Genomic DNA, 8,471 nt, shown 5'->3' with positions numbered 1-8,471 from the left:
GGGTTCACATTGGATATGAGTTTCCCCGCATCCAATTCGCATGTCAGTAGACTGTGACCGTCTCTCACTGGAGTCAGTTGACACAGCCCCGGAGCAGTTTGCAGAAGAGTCCTGTGTGTCTTCTGGTCTGTTTCAGGTCCAAATTCAGCAAAAAATTCAGGCTTGGTTCATCCCTGAAACAGAGAACAGGGATGTGAGCTGCTCCGCACAACAGTGTGAACCCAGCCAAAGTGGCAAAGGTTTAGCACTGTTGCTAGATTTAATTATGTCCAGGGGTTAAACCTGGAAAAACAGTGGTCGAAATTTAGCTGGTCCAGCAGGGACTGGTCAATTTTTGATCAGTGTCTGGGCTCCCCAACTTGGCAGAAGTTGATTGTTTAATAGACTTCTGTTAAAGAGACATGTTGGAAAATATTCCATAAATCAGCGACTGCAGGCAGGTGCCTCTGTCAAAATACAATCTCCCGGTTGGGGGGGGACTTTCTATCCACCTCATTTGTGTGGATAGAGCAATCACATTAGCTGAACGAAGAAAAAAAACAAAAAACTAACCAGGTATGGCCAGCTGTAGAAAGATATTTCCTTCCTTAGGTTCCTATTCCTGTGAGTGGGAAACGACATGTGCTCTTTAGTGCATGCTAAATTGTGTGGTGTCACAGCAGTGTCACAGCAGTGCAGCACAATTTCAAAAAATGGGGACTTCTTTCCCCGCATTTCTCATTGAAATGAATGGGCTGCCATAGCATTAGTGTGCTCATCCAAGTCAACAGTCAAATAGACTATATAACGATAAATCAATCAGCGCTGAACACAACAAATAAATAAAATGATAAACAATATGCAGCTAGAATACTATAGGTCAAAATACCAAATCCCACAATACAAAGTAAAAAAGTAACAGTACAGCGCATAAATAAATAATATAAGTGAATAATAATAAAGACACTCTATTAATGCATCTAAACCCAAAAGTCCATAGATACTAATAAAACTAGTTTTTATAATGTTTCCTCTCTTTCCGGTAATTGATTAAGTGTTAATTTGGCTTCCGGAGTCACGCTTGATGCGTGTTGTCTCTGTGAAACTGCCTTGCGCACTATCTTCTCTCTCATTGGCTTATTATCAGTATACCAGCTTAAAAGCGGCTGTTCGACGTCACGCCGTCGCCGCTGATGAAGTCCCGCCTACTTTCGGGGACGCAACGCGTACGGACCACGTGACCTAAGCCGTGACTTCATCCGCAAGCTGCTATACTGATCCATGCATGGACGCTGTGCTACATTTGTTTTCATGCCAAGCACTCAGCACTGGAGATCAGTGCACCAGAATGTGAGTGTATCTCTTTCATTTCTGTTTTATAATAAATTTGTTTAAACGGAGAGCACTAGATTTTGTTCTTTATGTTTTTATATGGAATCATATTAACTTGAGGATACTGTAAAGGATTCAATCTTTGAGCACTACCGCTACATCTACTGAATGCTGTGATTAACCCATGATGGGAACATGCGTTTTCTGACCTGTCTGTTAAATCAGGGGTCCATGTTTTGAGGTGAGAGTCCATCTTGCTTATTGGTGAAGGAATCGCATCATCACTTGTTATTGTCGATTGAAGGCACACTGCACAAGCGGATCTTTTCCTTGACAACTCTACTTGTTGTTTTGTTGTATCTATGGACTTTTGGGTTTAGATGCATTAATAGAGTGTCACTTTATTATTATTCACTTATATTATTTATTTATGCGCTGTACTGTTACTTTTTTACAACAGTCAAATAGAGCCTTACTGTCCCTGTGGTTGGCAGTATGGTGTCCGTAAAGTCATTTAAAAACTGAAGAGTGTTTATTTGAGAAATCCATTAGCCTTTATTCATAGTGCTTTACACAAGGATAAGGATCTTTATGTTTGCTGTGTAATTGTATTTTCAAGTCATATTGGATTCTGCTGAAAATAATTGTCCCTTTTTAAAATAAGAATTCTTATCCTGGTGTTAGCTTTGTGAATTGATCCTAAGCCCGGGTTCACACTTGTACGACAAATGCTCCCACATTGGGAGCTCATGTCGCATGACGTGTGAAAATCAATGTTTCCCTATGAGAGCCATCTTAACTGTTCCGCTGGTCCAACTTTGAAAATACTCCCTGCACTACTTTGGTCTGACTTTGATCCTACTTCAGCCCATTGAATATCATTGAAGTCGGATCAAATGTAGGATCCTTGTCCTAACCATCCGACTTGTGACATCCAACATGGTAATTACAGCAACAGTAAAAGGAATTTATGTCACTCTGGGATTCTTTTGATTGGTCAAAGGACAAGTCTACTATTTCAAAGTCGGAGAAAAATCTTATCTTGTGCAAGTCGATGGAAGTATGACAGATGTAGCAAGGCAAAGTAGTATGACAGTCGTAGAACTGTCGTTTGAACACAGCCTCAAGGCTATAGGATATACAGTATATGCTGCTCAGTTAAGCAATCTAAAAAGGTATGATAAATTAGTACATATATTAATTACAGTAAAAAGGGTAGATGAAACAGAGAAGAGAACAAAATTAGTGCAAGAGGGTGATAGCAGAGTCAAACAAAAACAAATAATGAAATCATTTGTTTTAGAAACAGTGTGTTTTCCATCAAATTTAGTTAAACAAAAGGCTTATCATTTTCAAAATGATACGGACAGATATTGATTGATTAGCCTTTGGACTCTAAACTAAAATCTGGCCAAAATATGTGTTTTGTAGAACTACCACAATGTGTGTCACTGCATATCATGTACATTATTGGGAATATAAATATTGGGAAATTTCCTTAGCAGTCTGTGGCCAGTAATTTAAAGTTTGAAAAATGTCCTGAACTCCACTGTATTGTTTAGTCTGCTTGTGATGAGCTGTAGCTCATTACAAAGGAGGGGGTTGTAAAATGTAACAAAAACTACTGACACTCCACAACCTTTGGCCTGTTGGAAACGTATAACTCTTCTTGAGTTAGTACATGTGTTTTGAGCATAGGTGTGCGCAGGGAGTGTGCCAGGTGTGCCTCACTACATGCAGTGTCGATTCTCCCTACTGCCCAGGCTTCCCTCATGTTGGCCACCCTGCTCCACAGTGCTTCTGTGAAATATATATACAATCTAAATATATAAACTCATGCTGATGGTGAAAAAAAATGAAAATATAGATTAATATAAAGTGAATAAAGCTGCTATACACAAAGTGCTAAACACTTGAAACAATAAACATACATAAATACAGAGCTCACAAACATAGACCAATTATAGGTTAAAACAACAAAAATGAAGTCCATGAAAAACTGAGAGAATGCTTCACATCTGGTGTGCAAAAAGCAAAACTGTTACAGAAAAAACTTTTTCAGGTGTACCAAGACACCCCCACATGTGTCACCACTCACCAGATCACAATACCCAACTTTTCAGTCTGGGGGCCAAAGGACATCCACAGGATAACAGATTCAATGATGTGACTTGATGATAAATAATCCTTGGCTCATGCATAGTAGCTGTTTTTCTGCTCTGAACTGCACATGTATCATCAGAGGCATTCTACTGGTTTTCAGGGGGCTGGATCTTGGTGAACAAACTGCATAACAAATAAAAGCCTCATTATGCTTACAAGTGATGCTTCAGAAGATCTATCCTCTGAAAAATTCAGTCTAGCACCGTTGTATAGGCTCCTTTTCTATACTGAAATTGCTTACTCTGCAAATTGTAAACAATAGTGTGCAATGGAAGTTGGCAAGGCAGAGCCTGCCTCATAGCTGGGCTGGAGGCATCCAGCATCATCTAGTTCAGCATTTCTTAAACTTTCAGTTGGGGCATCCTTTAAAAAAGGTATGCAAAATCTCAAAGCACCCCAAGTCCAAATTTTTAAAAATAGGATTTTTATAACAGCTTACCTGTAAAATCCTTTCTTTGATGTACATCAGGGGACACCAAGCCATACTAATAACTATGTGGGTTATATCGGCGTATCAGGTGCTGGACACTAGCACGCCCCTTAAGGCGTGTACTTCCCCTATATAACCCCTCCCATTACTAGGAGTCCTCATTTTTGTAGCCAAGCAATACAAGTGTATAAGAAGAAGAAGGGAGGGACCTCTGTGTCCCCTGATGTACATCAAAGAAAAGGATTTTACAGGTAAGCTGTTATAAAAATCCTATTTTATTTTCTTAAATCAGGGGACACAGAGCCATAGCAATGGCAACTGAAGGTTGGGGAGGGGAGAACAAAAAAACAGGAGGCCAGAGGACTCATACTACAGCCTGCAGTATATGCTGTGCCCAAGGGCAATATCCACATGACCTTTAATATCGATTTGATAAAATTGGATAAACGTATGAGCCGAAAACCAAGTCGCGGCCTTACAGATCCGAGCCATAGAGGCCTGATGATGCACCACCCAAGAGGCACTAACTGCCCTGGATGAGTGTGCAATAAATACGAGAAGGAAGAATTTTCTTCAAGCTGAAGCTTGAACAATCATTTGACAAACCCATTTGGAAAATAGTGGGTCTTGACGCTGCCTGTCCACATCTTGGACCCTCTGGCAGTACAAACAAAACCTGTGTTTTGCAAACCTGAGCGGTTGCCCTCTTTAAGCGGAAAATCCAACCTTAACTTGCTGGATCCTTTAACATCAGTGCATTATCCACTGGACATGTGAGACTCTGCTCACTGAAGCGATTGCAGCATTAATAGCTGGAACCTCCCATTTCTTTCATAGAAATGTTCCCATTCCGGATACATAGCTATGCATGAATAGGAAAAACATCCCCAGGTGGGGGAGGTTCAAATGAACCCTATTACAGGTAGATACCTCAACAGCCTGTGCTGCAGGCAACAAAAGGGTTAAGTAAGGGAGTAGACAAACACCTGACTTGTGTGGCTACTCCTTCCCTGTTAGGACCCTCCGAAGAGGAAAGATAAGCATCTTCCACTATTTGGGAAGACCTACCTGATCCCCAGCCTCCTGCACCTCAACTAAAGGGCCCAGAGGACTAGATGGGAATCTGCTATGTTTAGTCCTACTATGTAGATACATCATAGCAATAATCTTTTAAATGGTAGAAAAAAAAACCTGTTTGTATGAAATGCACAGGAACCAAAGTGTTCTACCCTTGACGGCTCATCTGACTGGCCATACTTTCTTTTTTTTTTTATCTCTCAGGGGAGGATGACATTCTTTTGGAAGGGTTTTTAGTTTGTTGTATACCATTAACCCCTTAGAGGAGTTCTTGGTCCCTTTGTCACTCATAGCTTACAGTACAAAGCAGAGGCAGTACCAGCAAAAGAATGTTTCACTTGCTAGGCTATAGTACAATACAATAACTGCTATTAATCCTAGCTATACAGTACAATGTTGTCAAAAGGGAAATGCCTGTGTCACCAAACCTGACCAGCAACCACTCTGCTCTGTCCCTCCACCACCAGGCAGCAGCTTCTCTTGCAGAGCTCTAACTACTTCCTACACATGGCCGGTGTCTGAGGCCATTTAGCAACGCCCCCCTGCGCGGATACGGCCCCCTCCTCCTCTTTCAAACAGGGAAGTTAAATCTCCCGCGTGAGTGCCGGCATCATGGCAGGCAGGGGGGTAAATCCTCCATTCGGCAAGCGGCCAAAGAAAGAGGCAGCTGGCTGGCATTCAAACAGACAAAAATTGCCAATCTGGGGGCCCAGGAAGTGATCAGACCCCCCTTCTTACCTGAGGGTCTGAGCTGGCTTGAACGGAGAGGAGAGTGGATCTTCTACGGTTTCCAGTGTCAGAATAGTGAGTGCTCAATACAGCCTCCAGTGGTGACACATAGACATGATATGACAACAAAATACAGAGACCTTTAAAGGAAACCTTCAGGAACCGGGAAACACTCAGGGTATCCCACAATCCTGGACCTGCGAGAAGACCCTACCAGTAAACTTTTATTGGCCTTACTACCAAAAAGTATTGGACCCTAGGGCCCAGCTCTCAAAGAATTCGCAAACAAAACCTTTGCGTCTTTGGATGACAAGGCCTGGGTACCATTCATTTAGTCCATTACGGAGACATCAAAATGGATCCAGTCAGGATGGCTGGCTTGCATCAAAGGATTACTGCCCATGGAGCTCAGTACAACACATCCTTACACGTGCCCAACACCTTAGACACTGGAGAAAAAAACTGTGGACTCCCAGTAATGGGAGGGGTTATATGGGGGAGTACACGCCTTAAGGGGCGTGCCAGTGTCCAGCACCTGATACGCCGATATAACCCACATAGTTATTACTATGGATCTCTGTCCCCTGATGCAAGAAAAGAAAATGTAAATTTTACTTATCAATGGGAAATCTAAACCTGGGACATACAACCACATGATGAATTATCTTTATACCCAAAGCCTTCTTTCACATCTCTCCACCACATCAGAGGCACCTCATCACATCAAAGTCACCTGTGTTCATCAAAGTCCCCCATCTCCACAGAGCCCCTCATTTACAACCCCATCACAGTTTCCCCTTAAACCACCCAATCACACAGTCTCCTCTTCATATCAGAGCCCTACATTTTGGCTCAAACAGCAGGGTAGAGTCTTCTCCCATCTTCTGCTGAAAGCTGGGTATAGCCCTGCAGGTCACCTGCCCTTGATCAGAATCATGTAAGCGAGCTGGCCACCATCACCATATCATCAAATGAAGCCATGTATCCTGGCCCTAGTGTCATTGGTCACTTTGGTGCTGGAGGAGGTCCTGCCAGCACCATGGTAACTTCTGACGCTAATATAGGGCAAACTGGGTCTTATGCTCGCACCACATCAGAGAACCCATTATGACACCTCAGTGTTGAAAAGCACTGACCTAGCTTTTTCTCTCAGCCTGCCTCCTAACCTAACCTTTTCATTCAACTAGTAAGGCAATTTTCATGCAACTGTAGTCTGCCTAGAACACACACAGACTGACAACCACCTATCAAGGTGTGTTTTTATATTTACATAACTCCTCTAAAAAGCCAGCTCACCAATTGCATTAGGGCTCTTGAGAAGAGCAGTGATGTAATGTGCTCTAAAGTTTTCAGGAAGCCATTCACAGGCTCCCGCTAGCCATGGTCTGCCTAAATTGAATGGAGAAGCACAATGATGACATCATTAGGTATAAAATAAGGTACAAAACAAAATTTTAAAGGTTTCATTTAAAAATGTCATTAGCATGTTGATGAGGGTGGGGGAAAGCCCAAGGAAGGCAAACTATAAGATTAAACGTCAGCTTTAATTATGTTGTATAATGTAACATCATGAATTTATTCTGGCACACTTGTAAAGTCACTCACGGGTCTGCTTTAAAATACTTAAGCTGCCCACCAGACTGGAACACCTGTTCTCCCTGGTATATCAAATTTTACTAAAAGAATCCTTTCCACAACCTCCAATATTTATAGCTAAATGGGAATTGGAGTCGGCTGTATTGCCTGATGACATGGATTGGGACAAGATACTGGCTCTTACTTACAAAACGTCAGTATCACCACTTGCCCAAGAATGTAAATATAAGATCTTAGAATAGTAACGCTGTCCTATGACTTTACATAAATTAAACCCAACTAATGCTGACCCACATCTAGGGCACATGCCCTAAAATCATTCCCTTCTGTAGGGGATGTGATCTCAAATGACAGTTATATTGATAATTTTTGTGCTCTTTAGGGATGAGCTTCGTGTTCGAGTCGAACGCATGTTCGACTCGAACATCGGTCGTTCGTGCGTTCGCCGAATTCCGAACGTTTGGGCCGTTCATGGCAAAATTCGTGTGGCCCACAATGCATTGCGATGGCGCAATGCATTGCTGTCTCACGATTGGCCAAGCATGCACTGTGACCCCGCATGCTTGGCCAATCGCAGCGCCAGTAGCGAGGAGAGCAATGGTTGGCCACAGGCATCCTGCCTGTGGCCAATCATAGCTCAGGCTGTGTAGTGCACGCCCCACACTATATAAAGCTGCCTTTCAGGCGGCCTCGTGTAGTGTTTGTTAGCATCTGAAGCAGTGGGTGTTCTGTGTACCTTCAACACAGTTACACACCAATCGTTTTTGGCTGATTTACTATTTTGCTCTTGTGTAGTGGTTACTGTCTGTGCCCTGACCGCAGTATACACCACTATATTCACCTCACCTATATAGCTAGTGATCTAGCTTTAATAATAGAGCTTGCAGTCAGTAGTGTTAGTGCGTGCTGTCTGCGTGCTCTGTACCCAGTACATACCACTATATACACCTACATAGCTGTTCTCTATTTGAGCCCGATTGTCATTTGCTGGAGTTATTGGAAGTTGTGTGTGCCTCCAGCACAGCACAGTATACATCTGTATATACCCCTTTAACTCTGCTGTTTTCTGGTTATTGTCTGCGTGCCCTGACCGCAGTATACACCGTGATATTCACCTCACCTATATAGCTAGTGGTCCATCTTTAACAATAGAGCTTGCAGTCAG

The sequence above is a fragment of the Lithobates pipiens genome, unplaced genomic scaffold (genome assembly GCF_037356315.1).
Source record: "Lithobates pipiens isolate NorthernLeopardFrog02 unplaced genomic scaffold, aLitPip1_a1.2 Scaffold_13, whole genome shotgun sequence".
In the NCBI taxonomy this organism is placed as follows: Eukaryota; Metazoa; Chordata; class Amphibia; order Anura; family Ranidae; genus Lithobates; species Lithobates pipiens.
The sequence above is the reverse complement of the archived record's forward strand: the minus strand, read 5'-3'. Positions refer to the sequence as shown.